This window comes from Rhincodon typus, chromosome 15 (assembly GCF_021869965.1).
Source record: "Rhincodon typus isolate 14 chromosome 15, sRhiTyp1.1, whole genome shotgun sequence".
In the NCBI taxonomy this organism is placed as follows: Eukaryota; Metazoa; Chordata; class Chondrichthyes; order Orectolobiformes; family Rhincodontidae; genus Rhincodon; species Rhincodon typus.
In genome coordinates, this window is record NC_063346.1 from 44,217,433 (window position 1) to 44,238,060 (window position 20,628).

The 20,628-nt window shown below is 40.9% G+C and overlaps 1 long non-coding RNA gene across 3 annotated transcripts in view; it reads left to right on the top strand.

The window, feature by feature from the left end:
- LOC125484990 overlaps positions 1–20,628 on the top strand; it is a 101,168-nt gene that overhangs the window by 32,298 nt on the left and 48,242 nt on the right. For 2 of the 3 annotated variants that reach the window (XR_007263774.1, XR_007263775.1), the window contains exon 3: positions 9,409–11,162. This is a non-coding gene — a long non-coding RNA (uncharacterized LOC125484990). Of the gene's footprint in view, positions 1–9,408; positions 11,163–20,628 lie in introns of those variants that run through there. The other variant, XR_007263776.1, reaches the window with a different exon arrangement.

Below are 20,628 nucleotides of genomic sequence, written 5' to 3' on the forward strand. Positions count from 1 at the left end.
TAGGAAGGATGTGAATGTATTGGAGACAGTATAAAGGATGTTTACAAGAATGTTCCCAGGGATATGAGAATTCAGTCACTGGAAAAATTGAAGAAGTGGGAACTCTCTACCTTGGAGAGGAGAAGGTTAAAAGAAGTTTTGATACAAATTTTCTAATTCGGGGGTGACAAAGTAGACATTGTTCCAACTCGGATGGATCGAGAAGCAAAGGGCACAATTTTAAAGTATTTTGTAAAAGAAGCAAATGAGAGTTGAGAAAAAACTTTATGACAGAGCAAGCAGTTAAGGTGTCAAATGAATTGTCTGGAAGTGTAGTGGAAGTAGCTTCATTGAGGCATTCAAAAGGGAACCAGATGATTATTTAAATGAAAATAATTTGGAAGGTGAGAGGGAAAAGGAAGGTGATTGGCACCAGTTCAAATTCTCAGAGAGCTGCTGCATATATGGTGGGCTGAATGGCCTCCTGCTGTGTAATAAGTCTATGAATCTGTGTTCACACAATTCAGTCCTTTTGAACTGATATATGATCATGACATTAGAGAACCACTCAAACTGACTGAAAGAAAAAATTATAAAGCAAAGCTCAGAGAATGTACATGCAGCGTGTGTTTCAAATTTCAGACAGAAACTGATCAAGAAATGTGAGTTGGCTAAAAGATATTTCAAGAGTGCGCAATAAATAACAAAAATGAGAGCAGATAGAAGGGCCAAAGTTTGAAATTTGTTGCTGGAGACAATGTGTTATTATTGTTACCTGTCTCTGGGGAACGATTACAAACATGGTTCTCTGGACATTTAATAAATCTAAACAGCATTCGTTGATGTAAATGACGCAATCAATACTCATACGGGAAGAATTGTCAGTATGTGTATCTTGTGAATATGGTGAAGAGTTATTAGGACAGAAAGAAATGTCAGGTGGAATGTATTTACGATGAGGAAAAAATAAGGAATGGAAGGAAATTATCAGTAAAATTTGTAAACAATTCAGACATTTAAATTCAAATGTTGATGCTCCAGTAATCAGGATGGATAATACTGAGGTGCTAAGAGGTCAGATAGTTTTATCTTTCAGAAAACCAACAAAGTGACCCACAAAGCCAATTACAAATTCATAAATCAACTTGTGTAATTGGGCCAAAATAAACGTCTTTGGTTGTTCAGGAAGTTAATGCAGTGGATCCATTACCTATAAAACAATATTCTTATGGACTCAATCTAAAGAAATTCGCTCACGTGAGGAAAATTTAAGTGCATGATATACAATTACACTATTGAATTGAGTCATATAGCTAAAGATCACATGCCACATTGATACTGAACTGGATGAATTGCAAAGATCCTGTATTAGTTATTGCAAACTCAATGCGGTGACAGCATTGAACTCAGGTCATATTTCAAGATTGGAGAACTGTCTTGAAAGAATTGAACATACTCAATGTGTCACCAAAATTAATTTGTTTAATAGATATTGGCAGGTTGAATAGACTGATAGAACCAGAGTAACATCACCTTTTGTAACACCAGATGGAGTTTATCAAAGCAATGTCATGCCTTTTGGAATGGAAAATGCACCAGCAAAATTCTAACCATCATTCGATTAAGTCATTGAGAAAGTATGAAATTGCATGGTTAGAACACAGACTTGGTTGTGTTCAGTGAAAGTTGGGAATAAAATTTAAACCTCTTGACTAATCTGTTTAATCAGTTACAAAGAGGCAATTTGGCTAAGAGTTCTGAGGAAGGGTCACCGGACCCAAAATGTTAACTCTGATTTCTCTTCATAGATGCTGCCAGACCTGCTGAGATTTTCCAGCAATTTCTCTTTTTTTGTGACTAGGCTTGAATTAGCCAAAACAAAAGTGACTTACTTGGACCACACTGTGGGTAAAGACTAAGTAACACCTAGAGAAGTGAAAGTAAGGGCTGTTCTAGATTTTCCCATTCCCAGGATGAAACCCAAAATTTTGCAATATGTTGACATGGGTATATTTTCTCAGAAGTTTGCTCTGATTTTCAGCAGTGTAGTTGCGCTTTTGACCAATTATTTTAAAAGAAAGTTGGAAACTTTGAATAGACACAAGAATGTCAGTGTGCCTACAACAGCCTAAAAAACTGTGCCAACAACAGGAATCATTTTAGCCATACTAAATTGTAAGAAGGCATTCAAATTGGCTGTTAATGCTAGCAACATCAATGTGGGTGTTGTTTAACTAAAACAAGTTGAAATGGGGATCAAACAACCTGGCAGTTAGACCTGAATCTGTGCCAATAGAAATATTCAATGGTAGAGGAAGAGACATTGTGTCTTGTGTTGGCTCTTCTACAATTTTTAAAATATGCATCGCTAACATTGTCATTTCTCCAGAGCATAATCCTTCAATGTTTTTTGGAGAAACTGTGGGTCAGGGACGTGCAGCTATTTCAGTGAAGTTTAATCCTCCAATCATACATATGCCTGCAAATAGTCGTCTAGCCAACCAAATTTCCCAAATTTAGCTAGTCTCGCTTGCCTGCTTTTGGCCCATAATCCCTCTAAACCTTTCCCATTCATGTAGCTGTCCAAATATCTTTTAAATGTTGTAACTGTACCTGCATCTATCACTTCCTCTGGTAGTTCATTCCACACATGAACCACCCTCTGTGTGAAAATGTTGCCCCTCAGGTCCCTTTTAAATCTTTCTCACCTCAAACTTATGTCATCTAGTTTTGAACTTCCCTATCCCAGGGTAAAGATCATTGCTATTCACCTTTATATGTGCCCCTCATGATTTTATAAACCTCCTATAAGGCCAACCTCAACTTCTACACTCCAGTGAAAAAAGTCCCAGCCTATCCAGCCTCTCCTTATATCTGAAACCCTGGTAACATCCATGTAAATCTTTTCTGTACCTTTTCCAATTTAAAATTATCCTTGCGTTCTATCAAGACCACATATGAAGAAGATGGAACACTGCATACCAAAAGGATGTATGTAAAATATGGTTGCCATGAAAGTCATTGTATATTTATTTAATGTCAATGTATTAGTACTGTTAATATAAAACCAAGAGTATTAAAAAGAATTTTTGTGATGTGAAATGAAAATGCTTTTTATGGATACATTTTCATTCATCTTTCAGGAAGGTGTCATGAAAGGTGTGTGCTTTGCATTATCAGAGTTTGAATTCAGAATCATGGAAGATGGGGCTGGTTACTTTTCTGAATGGTTAAATATAATTAGGTCAGACAGTCTTTCTGATACAGTGACCTAATCAATTAGGTGTCAAACAGAAGGAACCGTTTGGAATGTTAATGGAAGATCATTTGTACGAGGCAGGTTTATGACATAGAGTGTAAACTTTGAGGTCCATTTCTGAAGAAGGGTCCCGACCAAAATGTCAACTTTCCTGTTCCTCTGATGCTGCCTGGCCTGCCGTGTTCCTCCATCTCCACATTGTGTTATCTCTGACTCCAGCATTGGCAGTTTTTACTGTCTCTGAGGTCCATTGGCTTATTTCTGGTTCAGGGTAGTCAAGGATTGACTTTAGCTTAGAAAGCCAAGAGATTAAATATTTTTGGGCAATTCAGAAGAAACTTGAGTGGGGTCAGAATCAAATATAGGTTCTTTGCTTTAAAAAGATTAGTATAGAACAGTTCAAAGAGAGCAGTTTCCTCAGTGCAACTTCCAGAAGTTTGGTTAGAAATCTGAAGTCTCTCAGTTTTGTGAATACTCATGTCAGAAGACTTCATAGTTCACAGGAAAGAATGAGGTAGAATCAGCAACATCAAACTTAGAAATTTGATAGAGAGAAGTAGATTTTTGTGGATTTGAGTTGCAGATGAAGCGCTGATTTGGGGTAATAAGTAGAAACATAAGAACGTAAGAACTAGGAACAGGAGTAAGTTGTCTGGCCCTTCAAGCCTGCTCCAACATTCAATAAGATCATAGCCGATTTTTTCATGGCCTCAGTTCCACTTACCCACCCTCTCACCATAACCTTTAATTACTTTACTATGCAAAAAATTATCTATCTTGGCTTTTAAAAACATTCAATGAAGAAGCCTCAACTACCTCACTGGGCAGGGAATTCCACAGATTCACAACCCTTTGGGTGAAGAAATTCCTCCTCAATTCAGTCCTAAATCTGGTCCCCCTAATTTTGAGGTCATGCCTCCTTGTACTAGTTTTACCCGCCAGTGGAAACATCCTCCCTGCTTTTATCTTATCTATTCCCTTCAGAATATTATATGTTTCTATAAGATCCGCCCTCATTCTTCTAAATTCCAATGGATATGATCCCAATCTACTCAGCATCTCCTCATAAGCCAACACTGTCAACTCTGGAATCAACCTAGTGAATCTCCTCTGCACCCTCTCCAGCGCCAGTACATCCTTTCTCAAGTAAGGAGACACAACCTGCACATAGTACTCCAGGTGTGGCCTCACCAGCACTCTGTACAGCTGTAACATAACCTCCCTGCTTTTAAACTCAATGCCTTTAGCAACAAAGGACAAAATTCCATTTGCCTTCTTACCTGTTGTTCCTGCAAACCAACCTTCTGCGATTCATGCACAAGGACACCCAGATCCCTCTGCACAGCAGCATGCTGCATTTTTTACTGTTCAAATAATAGTCCCTTTTACTGTTATTCCTACCAAAATGGATGACTTCACATTTATCAACATTGAATTCCATCTACCAGACCTTCGTCCACTCACTTAAACTATCTATATCCCTCTGCAAACTGTCAGCACACTTTGCTCTACCACTCATCTTAGTGTCATCCGCAAACATTGACACACTTCACGTAGTCCCCAACTCCAAATCATCTATGTAAATTGTAAACAATTGCGGTCCCAACACTGATCGCTGAGGTACACCACTAGTCACTGTTCACCAACCAGAAAAACACTCATTTATCCCCACTATTTGCCTCCTGTTAGTTAACCAATCCTTGATCCATGCTAATACATTACCTGTTACGCCGAGCACCTTTATATCTTATGCAGCAGCCTTTTGTGTGGCACCTTGTTGAATGCCTTTTGGAAATCCAGATACACCACATCTACTGGGTCCCATTGTCTACTGCACTCATAATGTCTTCATAGAATTCCAGCAAATTAGTCAAGCATGACCTGCCTTTCATGAACCCAAGTTGTGTCTGTCCAATGGGACAATTTCTATCTAGATGTCTTGCTATTTCTTCTTGATACTAGATTCAAGCATTTTCCCCACTGCAGAAGTTAAGCTAACGAGCCCAAGATTCCCTATTTTTTTGTCTACCTCCTTTTTTAAACAGTGGCATCAGATTGGCTATTTGCTAATCTGTTGGAACTGCCCCAGAGTCCAACTAATTTTGAAAAATTACCATGAGCACAGTTACTCCCGCCATCTCTTTTTAGTACCCTGGGATGCATTCCATCAGGGCCAGGAGACTTGTCTACCTTTAGCTCCATTAGCTTGCCCAACACTACCTCTTTCATGATAACCATCATGTCTAGGTCCTCACCTACCTTTGTCTCTTTATCATCAATTATTGGCAAGTTATTCATGTCCTCCACTGTGAAGACCGACACAAAATACCTGTTTAATGCTTCAGCTATTTCCACATTTCCCGTTATTAAATCCCCCTTCTCATCCTCTAAAGGACCAATGTCTACCTTAGCCATTGTTTTTCATTTTATACATTTATAGCAGAAGTTTCTATCTGTCTTTATATTCTGAGCTAGTTTACTCTCATAATCTATCTTACTTTTCTTTATATACTTTTTTGTAGCTTTCTGTTGACGTTTAACGTTTTCCCAATCTTCTAGTTTCTCACTGGTGTTTGCCACTTTGTATGCCTTATCTTTCAATTTGATAGCCTCCCTTATTTCCTTAGACATCCATGGCTGATTACCCCTTTTCACTGGTATATACTTTACTGAGCATTTTGAAAAATTGCTTTGAAAGTCCTCCACTGTTCCTCAACTGTCCCACCATAAAGTCTTTGCTTCTAGTGTACTTTAGCCAACTCCTCCCTCATCCTATTGTAGTCTCCCTTGTTTAAGCACAGGACCCTGATTTTGGATTTTATCTTCTCACTTTCCAGCTGTATTCTAAATTCAACCATACTGTGATTGCTCCTTCCAAGAGGATACCTAACTATGAGATCATTAATTATTTCTGTCTCATTACACAGGACCAGATCTAGGATAGCTTGCTCCCTCATTGGTTCCATTACGTATTGTTCAAGAAAGCTATTGTGGATACATTCAATGAACCCCTCCTCAAGGCTGCCTTGACTGATATGGTTTGATCAATCAACATGTAGATTAAAGTCCCCCACGATAATTGCCGTACCATTTTTACAGGCATTAGTTATTTTTGTTTATTGCCTGCCCCAATGTGATGTTATTATTTGATGGCCTATTGACTACGCCTATCAATGACTTTTTCTCCTTAGAATTTCTAATTTCCACCCAAATGGATTCAACCTTATTTTCTGTAGAACCTATTATCATCTCTCACTACTGCTCTGATGGCATCCTTAAATATCAGAGCAACACCACATCCCTTACCTTCCTGTCTGTCCTTCCAAGTAGTCTGATACCCTAGGATATTTAATTCCCATTCGTGACCATCCTGCAACCATGTTTCCATAATGGCTACTAAATTATACTCATTCGCGATGATTTGTGCCATTAATTCTCGATCCTACTTACAAAAGGGACCATCAATTCCCCCTAATTACAGTGTCCCTTACAACTACCACTTGTCATTTTGCTCTCCTTTCTTGAATGGCCTCCTGTACCATGGTGCAGTGGTCAGCTGCCTCATCCTCCCTACAGCCCTTTTCCTCATCCTCACAGGAAGCAAGTACCTCATACCTGTTGGACAAGGCCAGGATTTGAGGCTGCTCCATTCCTGAATTCAGGATCCCCCTACCTGCCTCACTTGCAATCACACCCTGCTGTCCCTGGCCACTGACTGAATTTGAAGTACTTAATCTACCAGCTGTGACCACCTCCTGAAACAAAGCATCCAGGTACTTCGCCCCCTCCCGGATGTGCTGCAGTGTTTGAAGCTCAGATTCCAGCTCATCAACTCTGAGCCGAAATTCCTTCAGCAACCAACACTTGCTGCAGGTGTGGTCTGTGCAGCTCCCATGGGAACTGCCAGCTCCCGCATCATACACTTACAGCTATCATTTTGGGATTTGACTTGTCCAGCAGTACCGTCAGCTGGGATCACTTTCAGTAAAATTGCTGCATGATAGCAGTAGATGAACCAGATACTGCATTATAGGAGAGAATAATGTTTGTGAGTCTATGCATATTATCAATAGTTTAAAAACGTTATGAAAACTGCAATTTAAAAACATATATATACATTGTCATGCTCATAACTGGGATAAAGACATTACAAATTTTAAAATAGTATTTTTTTAATGTAAAATGGACATGATGGACCATTAAGATGGCTGCCAAAAGAATTTAATGAACTTTGCAACTTCAATCAGACAATCAATCTTCCAGAAAGGTCTGAGTTGAATCAGACATTGGTGAACACTACATCTGGAGTACTATGTACACTACTAGTCACTGCACATACAGAAGGATGTGCTAGAAGTGGTTCAAAGAAGGTTTATTAGACTAATACTTGGAATAAGTGGATTGTTTTATGAGGAAATGCTTTTCTTTTATTCGTTCATGGGACAAGGGCATCGCTGCCTAGGCTGCATTTATTGTCCATCCCTAATTGCCCAGAGGACAGTTAAGAGTCAACCACATTGCTGTGGGTCAGCAGTCACATGTAGGCCAGACCAGGTAGGGAAGGCAGTTTCCTTCAATCAAGGAGCTAAGTGAACCAGATGGATTTTTCCAACAATTGGCAATTGATTCATGGTCATTAATGGACTTCTAATTCCAGATTTTTTTTAAAAATTGAATTCACATTCCACCATCTGCCCTGGCAGGATTCACACTCAGGTTCCCAGAATATTATCTGGGTCTCTGGATTAACACTCCAGCAATAATACCTCTATGTCATTGCCTCCCCAGTTAGGCAGGCTAGGCCTGTATAAATCTGGACTTCATTGAAAAATATTAGATCCTGAGGGAACATGACTTGCTGGATGCAGAAAGGATGTTTCCTCTTTAGGAGAGTCCATAATTAGAGGTCATAGCTTAAAAAAAAGGGAGCACCCACTTAAGACAGATGACGAAAAAGAATTTCCCTCTAAGCATTGAGAGTCTTTGGAATTCCTCAAAAGGCAGTGGATGCAGAATCTTGAAATGTTTTTAAGTTATTTAGATTCTTGATTACCAAGCGAATGAAAGATTATCAGGGATATGTAGTAATGTAGAGTTGACGTTAAAATCAAATCAGCCATCCAGTTATTGAATGGCGGAACATACTCATAGGGCCACATGGGCTTCTCTCTTTCTTTGTTCATATGTAGAATAGGTTGGGTATCCATCTTGAATGAACATGCCTAACTATCACTGTCTGGAGGAAGTCACAGTGCTTTTGTTGAAAATTACCCCAAAACAGTGACCTTGCACTCCTAAACTGTTTGTTTCAGGTTTGCAATATAATGAATACAAGCTGACAAAACCCGTTATCCACAAGTGAAGCTTGAAAGACCACCATTTACTGAAACTGAATATCAGTGACTATTGACCATATGACCAGAATTGGTTCTCGGACTTAAAATCCTTAATCCCAAAACGTAGAAGAGACTTGGGGCAGTTTGCGGCATGCAAACTACAAGACATGAGCTGCAGAGAGGATTGTGTCATTATTGTCTTGCAAGAACTAAGATTAATAAGTGCCTTTTAAAAAGCCTCTCTGCTTATTTCAAAGCTCCAAGTCTACCTGTTAATAAATTAGACCTGCTGATGCAGCAGCTTTGAGTGCCTGTCCACATGACCCGCTGGACCTTCGAAGGAACCCTGCAGTTATTCCAAGTATTTGACCCCAGTTTTCAAAATGGATCTGAAATCAATTGTAGAAAAGAATGGAAAATGTCTTCCTTCTTCAATGGACTTTCAAAGAAAAATGAACTGTTATTTGTTCTTTTGGTTTAATATTTGTATAGATGTATATATACTGTCTTCTTTAGTTGTATCTTTATTGAGCATACAATGTATGACTTGTGTAATGTTAGATCTCTCCAGGTAAGTGTTTGAATAAATAATTCCCCCTGTTTAAACCAATAAAAATGACCAATGCTGGTAATTTTAAAAATTGACTTCACTACCCATTCAAAACGGAACCATAATGATTACAAACAGAAGAGAAAGGAATTGGGGTTCCCCCATACCTTTTTACCCTTTCTGTAACAATATGAAACCACCAAATGATGTACTGTTTTTTAGAATTATGTGTTTGATCTCATTCAGGATATATTAAAAACTTTACCTTTTTTTTGTCTTTTTAGAAGTTCTTGCATCATCCTTCAGTTGGCACCAGCTTCAGAAATCCAGACTATTGCAGATCTCCTCCTCAAGGGCATTGTGGGTCTACCTGCAGCACAGAGACAGCAGTGATTCAAGAAGGCACCTCACCACCACCTTCCCAAAGCCAATTAGAGATGGGCAATTAATACTGGCCTAGCCAACAATGCACACGTCCCATAGGTACATAAAAAAATAATGTAACCCACCAATAGAGGTGTCTCAAGGCCTTTACTGAAAGGGACTGGTTTTGATTGAACAGCCCACATTGAAGAAAAGACAATGTGCTGCAGTCTGCAAATCTGGCAATGATTACAAGCAGAGCAGACAAACATGGAACAAAAACCCCAAAGAACTGCAGATGCAGGAAATCAGAAACAAAATAGAAATTATTGGGAAAACTCAGCAGGTTGGACAGCATCAGTGAACCTTGGTGAAACTTTCTGTTGAACTTAACTTGACAAATAAAATGGACTCTCCTGGTAAGATAAATAAATAAAAGAGACTCAATGGTTAAGGATAGCATAGGATTTGCAGTTCAGTGACTCAGTGACTTATGTTGTGATTACAGCATAAATTCTTTCTCAGACCACACCTCTGTCAATGTAGTTGTCAAATTCTATCAGTTAATAAGGTGAAAAACAGAGCTACTGGTACAACTTTATCTAAGGAGAAACAAGAATCGCAACCATGTCGCATTTATACTGCAGCAGAGGTCAGATTTGGATATTTACTCTAAGAGGTGCATCATAACACCAGCATGTTCAACAGTGAAGTTCGTACATATTCTAAGGCTGTATCGAGGTAATGTTGACATAGGAGGGTGGGGTGCTTGCTTCATTTGACTCACAGTAATATTACAGTCATTCTGATTGTTTTGCAGATGTGCTGAACTTAGTACTTCCTCATCCCACTCCCCATACGTTGTGCCACTGTCATGAGAATCCTCCTATTCCAACTAATTATTAATTTAGCAGTGAATTTAGCACCGTTTTAGGAAAACAGACTTGTGTTGCTTCACTTTTGGCCATCTCTATTAGCAATAATTGCCACGATAAGCCAATAACGGTGCAAGCTGGACAAATTGAATGAATTGGGTCCAGCAAATGCATAGTTTCAGACATAAAGTAAAGGTGAAATGCTTTATAAGAGTGAATGGGGTTGCGGACTGTCTGACCTTTGAGCCAATTTACTGGACAGGCTCTGTGCTGGTTCCGGTTAAGAAGTGGGCGAGGCAAGAATGGTAACTGCTGACAGGAATTACTGCTTTGGTATGTGGCCTGTCCTAATTTCTGGGATTATTTTTACTTGATTAGGAGGGAAATTGGTTACTACTGCAGGGCTTCTTAACAACTATTTGCAGGGGAGGTGCATGTTTGTTGCAAGGAAGAGTAAATTAATGCGCTCAGAAAAAAAAATTGAGGCAGCTGACAGGCAAATAAGCACAGACTTGTACAATCCGATGTTGGCCATTACACAGTACTGGCACTTTTCACAGGATGTGATGTACCTCTGTCACTGCCTCCTTGGAGAAAAAGGTCTTTTTAAGTAACCTTCCTCAAAGAACTCCAGGTAATTTGTTCTGGGCCTTTAAACTCTGTTAGGAGGATCTCTTCAAGCATGTTTTCATCTGTCTGCCCCTTCTGGTGTTGGATTCCACATAGGGCCCCATTTAGAATCAATGCTTTGACCTGTGTAAAATCTGCAATGCCAATAAATTCTCTAAACTTGAATTGCACAATGTCTTCGAGGGCTGTTTTCTGCTTTATTTGCACATGTAAAAACGTAACTAATAGGAGTAGGCCATTTGGTCTCTCAGGCCTACCCCACCATTCGGCAAGATGGGCTTACCTTCCCAATCCCTCTTTGTTGTCAGCTACTCGTGGCTGTCAACTGCCCAATACTTCAAAAATCTTTCTATCCACCTCCTCTTTAAATACTTCCAGTGATCTCGCCTCCACAACTCTCTGGGGTAGAGAGTTCTAGACATTCGCTAACCTCTGGGAAAAGAAATTACTTTATGTCACGGTTTTAAATGAGTGTTCCCTTGTACAGTAACTGTATTCCCTAGATTGAGATTCTCCCTCCAGTGAAAACATTTTTTCACCACCTACCTTGTCAGATCCCCTCAAAATCCTGTATGTGTCAATAAGATCACCCCTCATTCTTCTAAACTCTAATGAATAAAGACCTAACCTATTCAGCCATTCTTGATAAGTCAACCCCTTCATCTCAGGAATCAGCTGAGTGAATCTCCCTTTTTGAATTCATGCAATACTTTATTGGTTTTTCAATCTGCTGGAAACCTTCTGGAATCCAGAGAGTTCTGAAATATTTTGAAGAGTGTCTCCACTGTCTCTGCAGCCACCTCTTTTAAAATGCTCAGACACAGGCCATCAGCTACTGGTGAGCTGTTTGCCTTTACTCCATTAATTCAATGTCTGCTTGGATTTTACTAAGGCTTTCGACAACGTCCCACATGGTAGGCTCATCCAGAAGTTTAAGATGTGTGGGATCCACGTGACCTGGCCGCATGGATTCAGAATTGGCTTGCCCATAGAAGGCAGAGGGTAGTGGTGGAGGGTATTTTTCTGGCTGGAGGTCCATGACTAGTGGTGTTCCGCAGGGATCAAATGACTTGGATGAAAATGTAGAAGGGTGGGTTAGTAAGTTTGCAGATGATACAAAGATCGGTGGAGTTGTGGATAGTGTAGAAGGTTGTCAAAGGATACAGTGGGGTACAGATCAGTTGCAGATATGGGCAGAGAAATGGCAGATGGATTTCAATCCAGGCAAATATGAGATGCTGCACCTTTGGAGATAAAATGTTAAGGAAATGACTATGCAAGGAATGGAGGGATATGGACCAATGACCAACAGATAAGATAAAAGCAGGCAGGTTGATTCCACTGGTGGGTAAAATTAGAACTAGGGGGCATAGCCTCAAAATAAAGTGAAGCAGATTTAGGACTGAGTTGAGGAGGAACTTTTTTTTACCCAAAGGGTTGTGAATCTGTGAAATTCCCTGCCCAGTGAAACAGTTGAGACTACCTCATTGAACATTTTTAAGGCAAAGAGATTTTTGAACAGTAAAGGAATTAAAGAATATGGTGAGCGAGCGGGTAAGTGAAGCTGAGTCCATGAAAAGATCAGCCATGATCTTATTGAATGGCAGAGGACACTGGACAGGCCAGATGCCTACTCCTGCTCCTGTTTCTTATGTTCTTTATAATTGGTAGGGAAGAGATGGGGCTGTGGTTAAATGAATAGTATGTGAGGCCCAAGTTGTATTTAATAGAAAGTCGTATTTGAAGATGCATTCGCTAACCTTGATTGCTTATGTGAGGACATTTGAGTTTTTGACAGCGCTGTGGGATCCTCAGGGCTTGTCTCCTCATATTGACCTCCATTCTGCTGCTTTCTGGGCATTGTGGCTGGTGAGTCTCCTGAGGACGGTGGGCCATCTTTCCTACATTGCAGCTTGTGCCTCAGAGTTATGCAGAGATGACATCAGTTTCTGTGTATGGACAGGAGCTTTAGTGACGAGTGCTGTTTTAAAATGTCTGTACTCTCATGCTTCAACCTCCTGCTTTCAGTTTTGTTTCTCTTTCTCAGTAATCACACCTTGGCTTGACACACAGGACACAGAACAGGGAAGAGTTAACAGGCACACATAATAAAACCCCAAACAATTGAACTACTGAATACTACAGTCTTCCATCATCAAGGCCCCCAGTGCAAAATATCTCAAGCTCTCTCTCTCTCTTTCTGTGTCATGTTATGTCATTCTTGAATATTTAGATTCATTTCTTGCAGGAATGCCAACACTTATTCCAGCCATGATACAGTGTTCCTTTAAGATGTGCAGGCTACACCTTTCTAACTGGCATGTTATGATTTTGAGCTCCCTGCTGATGTGAACAAACAACGAAGAGCAATTCAAATGAGTAAAAGAGATAACAAGGTGTAGAGCTGGATGAACACAGCAGGCCAAGCAGCATCATAGGACCCTTCATCAGAAGGGTCTAGGCCCGAAACGTCAGCCTTCCTGCTCCTATGATGCTGCTTGGCCTGCTGTGTTCATCCAGCTCTACACCTTGTTATCTCAGATTCTCCAGCATCTGCAGTTCCTACTATCTCAAATGAGTAAAAGTTTGGCGAGCATCAACCACAACCAGTTACAAAATAAACTCCATCTACCCCACCTAGCAATGGGCCTCAGGCTGAGAAGGTGAACCTGTGATGCACCAATTGTGTCATGCCTATTCCTACAGAAAGCTGGAGACTCACTCTCTGAGATTCCCAGGATAACACCAATTATACTAGTCGTATGCCCTCGGCTCATGATTAACAGGAACTAGGTTCAGAGTGTCAAATTAGTTAGAAAATCAACAGCTAACAAAACCAGTGAAATGATGTGTTTTTGTGTCTGACATCTTTTTGGGCAGTACTTAAACACAAATCTCAAAGGTGAAAGTCATCATGCTGATACATCCTGTCAAGAGATCCCTATATGAGACTTAGTGAACCCTGTTGTTTAACACAGATAATGGCTCAAATTTGGCTCATTAATTTGGTATCAGTATGAACTTGGAGTGATACATTTGGAGTAGGAGGCAGTTTTCACTCCAATAATGGGTGGCTTTGGATTGGAGTGTGGTGTTAGAATCATAGTCCTGGCACAAACTCCCCTCCAATTTTAACTGAGGTGGCTTGGGGGGTAGAGTGATTAACTGGTTTCAAGAACATGAGCTGGCATTTTAAACACAATAATGAGGTTACTCGCCTCATTGTCGTACAATCTATTGAATTTAAAAATGTAGAGAGCTCGGCTTCCTGATCCTGAAGAACCCCAGCAGTCAAACTGAGGTGAGTCAAGTGGCTTTTCATTATCTGTTGGAGGGGCAACTCTGCCATGACTGGATACATGGCCCTAACTCTCCCCACAGCCTCACCACTACTCACCCTCTAATGCCAAGATTCCACCCCCATAACCTCTTCCACAACCACCCCTTCCTACAACCTAACCCTAAAGACCTCTGATTCCCCCAAACCTATATCTTTCCAGTCTAGAGCTCCCCTATGGATATCCAAACACCCTGCCCACACAGATCTACAGCCTCCCTTTCCTGGATCTAAGCGTTGTCCCACAATCAAATCAGTGTGACCTTCCCTGATCACCCATTGTCCCCTCCAGGCCACATAGCAGGGGAGGTGATGGCCTCGTGGTATTATTGCTGGACTGTTAATCCAGAGACCCAGATAATGTTCTGGGGACCAGGGTTCGAATCCCGCCACATCAGATGATGGAATTTGATTTCAATAAATATCTGGAATTAATGATGACCATGAATCCATTGCCGATTGTTGGGGAAAAACCCGTCTGGTTCACTAATGTCCTTTAGGGAAGGAAACTGCCATCCTTACCTGGTCTGGCCTACGTGTGACTCCAGAGCCACAGCCTCTGGGCAATTAGTGATGGGTAATAAATGCTGCCCAGCCAGTGACACCCTCAACCCGTGAATGAATAAAGGAAAAAAAAACACACCCACCCTCATTCTCTCGTGCTCCAGTCCTTCTGTGAACCTTCCCACCAAATAGGCACCTACGATAACACCCCTTCTCTACCATGTTTATGTTCTCCCCCAAGTCCTGCAATCTCTACTTGAGGCCACCAGCATCTTCTGAGTTTCCAAATCCACACCTTGGACCAAGGAACCCTTGATCAATACTCACCCTGGAAATCTGGATCAGTGCCACTCTCTGTTGACCTTCTCAACTCTGGGATCAACCCCTGACCTGAAGGTGTTTTGCAGAAATCAACTACCATTGTCCACCCAGCACCAGCTCTCAGGTGGCCCACCTACTTCTCCTGCAATCCTGTCTGGACTGCTCCCTGACAATGAGAGGCCAAGCCTATCAGTTGGGATAGCCTCTGGGGAGAAACATGTTGTTGACACTGTGAAGGGATCAACGACTTTCAGGATTCCTTCACTCTACTGTTGATGTCTCCAGCCCAACGTCCCACTCTCATGTGGCCTGGTAAATGAAAATCCAGCCCAAAGTCCTTCTTTGTGATGCAGTGTCTCACACACTAGAGATGTTCAAGAGCTTTTTAAGATTACAATTAAACTTAGAGGTCATCCCATTTTGTTTTGTGGCTTTACTCTCCCTACAGGTCAATGCTTAGGGAGTCACACACATCTACTCAGCACACCTTCCTCACTGTCAATGGTGCACACCGCCCATTCACTAGGGGCGGGGGTCCGACAGTGTCAGTCTGTCTGGGGAAACAAAATTCCTTTTCACTTTATATCAGCTGTTTGATTTCCTCAGTGCACCTTGCAAGGTCAGGAACAATTTAAACATCATCTCACTGTCCAATGTTTCTGAGAAGTCAGTTGGCAACAGGGCAGTCAACATGAAAATCTAAAGGTAGGAGTCAGAATTACAGCATATTGCGGAAGTCTTTTACAAAATTGAAAATGGAAGTATTTAACAAAGACTTCAGAGGAGGCATAGCTGTCGAAAGGGAAATCCTCACCACTGCTTGTTCTTTGTCATGTGTGTTTGTGCCCACATCCATCAGTTTACATTCAGGGCAAACTCCTCAATAATACAATCTTAAACTGTCTTCAGACTTGGATTTCTGTTTATTACATGTTAGGACTCCAATTTTACCATTACATTGTTGAAAGACTACTTCATAATTCTAACTCCTACTGCTGGTCTGATTAGTCCAAATGCTTCTTTCTTCCTTTTGACTTCACCCACATTGTTTTTGATGCCCATTGAGAAGCAGCTCCTTTACACTATTGCAAGGTTGCTAAAAGGTCATAAAGGAGTTACACAGCACTCATCATGGTTTATGGTACAACTGGTAGATTTGCTGCCAACATCCTCTTTCCCAAACAAGGGCAACCTACAGGATCTGCTCTATCTAGTGTGGTTGAGGAAGATCACTTGGCAGTCTAACAAGAAGATCCTCTTGTCTTAAATATTTATACAAGTTCCACTGATGTGATGGATATTGTTACAGAGACCATGAGGAAGACCCATATTCCTCCTTTAAACTATTCCCCCACCTACTCCATATGACATCTTCATTGTGGGTGGTCCTTATCGTTCTCCATATTAACCCTTTCACTGTGGTAATGTCACTAGACTAGTAATCCAGAGATGCAGACTAATGTTCTGTGGACATAGTTTCAAATCCTAAAATTGCAGCTCAAAAAATATTTGACCTCATCCTCGCCAATCTATATGTTGCAGATGCATCTGTATTAAGGTGTGACCATCACACAATCCTTTCAGAAACAAAGCTGTGTCCTCACGTTGAGGAGGCTCTCAATCGTGTTTTGGCACTACCACTGTGCTAAACAGAATAGATATCAAACAATCTAGCAACTCAAAACTGGGCATCCATCGGGTTATATGGATCATCAGCAAAATTGTATTGATCCATAATTTATAATCACATGGTCCAGTATACCCCCAATTACCATTACAATCAAGCTGGGGTCCAAGCCTGATTCCCATTGGAGAGTGCAGGAGGACATGCCAGGAGGGGCATCAGGCATTCCTAAAAATGAGGTGTCAACCTGTTGAAGCAACAACACAGGATTACTTGTGTACTAAACAGTGGAAGGAGCATTTAATAGATTGGGTTATGTGAGTCAATTAACAGCAGATCAGGTCTAAGCTCTACAGTCCTACCACATCCAGTCTTGAATGGTTGTGAACAATGAAACAGCTAACAGGAGGAAATGGTTCCACAATATTCCCATTTTCCATAATGGAGAGCCCAATGCTTTAATACAAAAGATAAGACTGAAGCATTTTTCAACACCTTCAGCCAGAAATGCCGAATGGATAATCCACATCAATTTGGTTTAAGGTCTTTAACATCACATACCAGTCTTTAGCCAATTTGATCCACTCCAAATGATATCATGAAATGGCTGAAGGCACCAGATGTTGCAACAGCTATGGACCTGAACAACGTAGTACTAGACATATATGTTTCAGAAATAGCTGTTCCCTAGCCAAGCTGTTCCAGTACAGCTACAACTTTGGCTTCTAACTGACAAAAGTGGAAAATTGCCCAGGTATGTCCGCAGTTCAGGAAGCAGGATAAGTCTAATATGGCTGATTACTGCCCCATTGTTCTTTTTTGATCATCAGTAAGGTGTTGGAATGGCTCATCAGTGCTACCAAGTGGCAATCACTGAGCAATAACCGGCATAGTGACACTCAGTTTGAATTCCTCTAGGGCCACGTAGTTCCTGACCTTCTCCAGTCTTGGTCCAAACATTACAAAAAGAGCTGAACAGAGATGAGGTGAGAACAACTGTCCTTGACATCAAAGCAATGCTTGACTGATTGTGACCTCAACAAACCTGAACAAAATTGGAATAATTGGGAATTTGGAGAAAATTTTTCAATGATTGGAGCTATACCTAGTACAATGCAAGATGATTGTGGTTGTTAATCATCTTAATCCCAAGTATTACTGCACAAGTTGCTCAAGGTCATGTTCCAGGTCTTGTCACTTTCAGTTGCTCCATCGATTACCTTTCCTACACTTGCCTGGATGGGTGCAGCTCCAACAATATTCCAAAAAAACTTAAAATCCTGGAATTCCCTCCCCAAAGACATTATAGAGTCTACCTACAGCGCATAGGCTGCAACAGTTCAAGAAGGCAGCTCACCACCATCTTCTCAAGGGGAGCTAGGGATGGGAAATAAATGCTGGCCTAGGCAGCAACAAATGTCTCATGAGCGATTAAAATTAATAGAGAATCAGAAGTGAAGTCTGAATTTTGCTGATGATTGCACAATGTTCAGCATCATTTACGATACCTCAGTTATTGAATCAGTCCATGCCCATATGCAGAAAGACCTGGATAACATTTAGGCTTATATGGCATAAATGTTACTTGCAGTTACGGGCAGTGACCAACTCCAGCAAGTGCGAATTCTAGCCATCACCCCCTTGATGTTCAATGGTATTGTCATCACTGAATTCCTCACTAACAAAATCCTGAGGTTATCAGTTACCAGAAACTGAACTGGACCAGGCAGAGAAATGCTGTGATAATAACAATAGAGGCTAGAAATTTACTGTCAAGTTATCACCTCCTATGTCCCCAACTCTGTCCACCATCTACAAGGCACAACTCACGACTGTAATGGAATTGTCTCCATTTCCCTGAATGAATGTATCTCCAAAAACACTCAAGACATTCAACACCTTTCAAGAGAAAATGGTCCACTTGATTAGCCAACATCTTCAACATTCAGACCCTCCACCAACCATGCATAGCAGCAGCAGTCTGTGCTGTCTACCACATGCATTGCAACAAACCATCAACGTACCTTCGCCAGTACCCTTCAAATCTTTAATGTTCACAAACTAGAAAGACAAGGGTGCAGGTGTGTGTGTATACAAACACTTGGAAGTTCCCTTCCAAGCCTTACACCATCCTAACTTGGAACTGTAGGACCAATCTTTCATTATCGCTGGGGCAAAATCCTAGATCTTCCTTCCTAACAGATATGTAGAAGCATCAGCACTACATGGACAACAGTAATTTAAGAAGCCAGCTCACTACACATTCTCCAGGGCAAGGATAGACAGCTGATGTCCAGTCTAGAATGTTATCTTTCTTGTGACTGTTTTAGAACATGATATTTTAATTGGTTGAGTTGAGGTAACAGAAGTAGTGATGATTTTTAATTTAACAATTGTTCATAAAAAGAATGTAAATAAATTATCTAAGGACTCTTTAAATTCTGAGGCACATCAAAGCCAATATTCATTGCGTTGGCAACTCTCCATTAAATTCTCTGATGTGAGAATGCCAAAACTGCACGCAAGTCTGCCAATGCTTGGGAACACTTTAATTTTACTATTGTAAATATATTTATAAATAAGGTATTAATTGGCAACGACTTTTCAGAAAATATGTGTTTTAAAGTTTTCACTGTGTTTAGCCTGTGAGTTTTTACCAGTCGATTATCTCCTGGCCTGGAGAGAGGACTAAGTGGTTAAGTGATAACTAACTGTAAAGCAGGAGGTACCTTGGATATGAATGGCTGGATACAAGTCAAACACAGACCTTCGTCTCAGAGATAGTAAGAACTGCCGATGCTGGAGACTGAGATAACACAGTGTGGAGCTGGATGAACACAGCAGGCCAGGCAGCATCAGAGGAGCAGGAAAGCTGACGTTTCGGGATGGGACCCTTCTTCAGAAAAAGAGACCTTAGTCTCACTGCTTTGAAGTGTGTTAATCTCCAATACTGTGCCAAACTGTAGTAGGATTTCTTAAATGTTCTGATCAGCAGAAATAGAAGCAGAAGTAGGCCATTCAGCCCATTGACTCTGCTCTGCCATTCAGTGAGATCATGGTTATTCTGATAATACTCTGCTCCACTTGCTGCCTTTTTTCCCATAACCGTAGATCCCCTTATTGATTAAAAATCTTTCTATCTCAGCCTTGAATATATTTAATGAGCCAACCTCAACAGCCCTCTGGGGTAAGGGATTCCACAGATTTGCAACCCTCTGAGAGAAGAAATTCTTCCTTATCTCTCTCTTAAATGGGCAAACCCCTTATTCTGAGATTATGCCTCTGGACCTATACTTTCCTACAGGGGAAAAAACCTTACCTCACCTACCCTATCGAGTTCTCCAAGAATCTTGTGTGTTTCAATAAATTCACCTCTTATTTTTCTGTATTCCAACAAATACAGTCCCAATCTATTCAACCTCTCCTCTTACAACAGCCCCTCCATACCCAGGATCAAAGAAAGGACTTTCTTTGGATCACTTCTAATGCCAGTATATCTTTCCTTAGATAAGAAGTTCAAAACTGTCCACAATATTCCTGCTGTGATTTGACTAGTGCCTTGTATGGTTTTACCAAGACCTCCCTACTTTTAAATTTCATCTCCTTTGAAATAAAGGCCATCATTGTGGGGTGGCATGGTGGCTCAGTGGTTAGCACTGCTGCCTCACAATGCCAAGGACCTGGGTTCAGTTCCAGCCTTGGGCAACTGTCCATGTGCAGTTTGCACATTGTCTCTGTGGGTTTGTTCTGGTTTTCTCCCACAATCCAAAGATGTGTAGGTTAGATGGATTAGCCATGGGAAATGCAGGACTACAGGGATAGGGTAGAAGGATAAGTCTAGGTGGGATGC